This window comes from Echinops telfairi, unplaced genomic scaffold (genome assembly GCF_000313985.2).
Source record: "Echinops telfairi isolate 266 unplaced genomic scaffold, ASM31398v2 ScPeMD7_443;HRSCAF=831, whole genome shotgun sequence".
In the NCBI taxonomy this organism is placed as follows: Eukaryota; Metazoa; Chordata; class Mammalia; order Afrosoricida; family Tenrecidae; genus Echinops; species Echinops telfairi.
The window spans coordinates 38,719,141-38,720,335 of record NW_022104341.1 but is presented as its reverse complement, the minus strand read 5'-3'; positions in this window follow the sequence as shown (position 1 = coordinate 38,720,335).

Sequence of the window (1,195 nt, the reverse complement as noted above, 5' to 3'; positions counted from 1 at the left end):
TGACTACCTATGGAGGGAAGTACGTAACAAATAAAAACATTGAGACAGAGCAGTTGAGCAACTTGCCAAAGTCTCACAGGTACCTAATGGAACGTATTTCATTTGATCTCAAGATGTCTTCCTCCGGAGTACATTATTAACAACTATGTTCTACTCTCTGAAAATAAAACATGAAAAATAAAAACCTTTTTTCCTTGTACATCAATTCCTTAGTTGACCAATGGCAGGCAATTTGGGTCCCCTATCTACATGAAGAAAGATCAGAAGGCAGGTGAGAGGCAAAGAAAGAGACGTACCACTTACTAGTGGCTCCTTTTTTCTCTAGCTATATTATAATCTCTCCTTATTTTGTGTTGTTATAGGCAGAAATTCTGAAAATTGAGTCAGGGCATAAGGGAAGTTGAAAAATTTTCTTAAGTCAGAGAAGAGAATAAAAGGCTTTGTACTGTGTGTATGTGTGTATCCCCTGGTTTTAAATATATACCCCCTGATTATTCTTTTTTGTTTTTCCCCTGGTTATTCTTTTAATAGCATACATTCTAGTGGCCAGGAAAGACAGATGAGGCAAATAATATACTTTTACAGAATGGATTCTAAACACATGGAGAACCTCTTGGGGTGAGTCAAATATTTCCTACTTTGATTGAATCCCTCTTGTGGAAAAATAGGAAACATTAACACATCAGCAAAAAAAACTAACAAATGCCTAAGTATTTATTTAATTTTGAGTTGTTGCTTTTGTTAGGTGCTATCACATGAGTGACCCTATGCATAACAGAATGAACCACTGCATGGCCATGTGACATCTACACAATTGTTCCCAGGCCTGAGCCCATTGCTGCAGTCCCTGTGTCAATCCTTCACAAGGGGCCTCCCTCTTTTTCACTAACTCTTCATTTTGACAAACATGATGTTTTCCTCCCGGGACTGGTCTCTCCTGAAATACAGTGAACTCTCGTTTATCGCGGTTATTCGGTTCTAGACCCTACCGTGATAAATGAAATTCCACGAAGTAGGATTCCTTATTTGTAAATCACATATTTTTGTAGTTAGAGCATAGAGGACATGAAAAAACACCCTTTAGTCACCATTACACTCGTATTACCCAATTTATTAAATGAAAAAGGGAAAATACAGTAAAACATTTTGGACGTTACAATGATCATTTATTATTTATTATATTATTTATGGCATC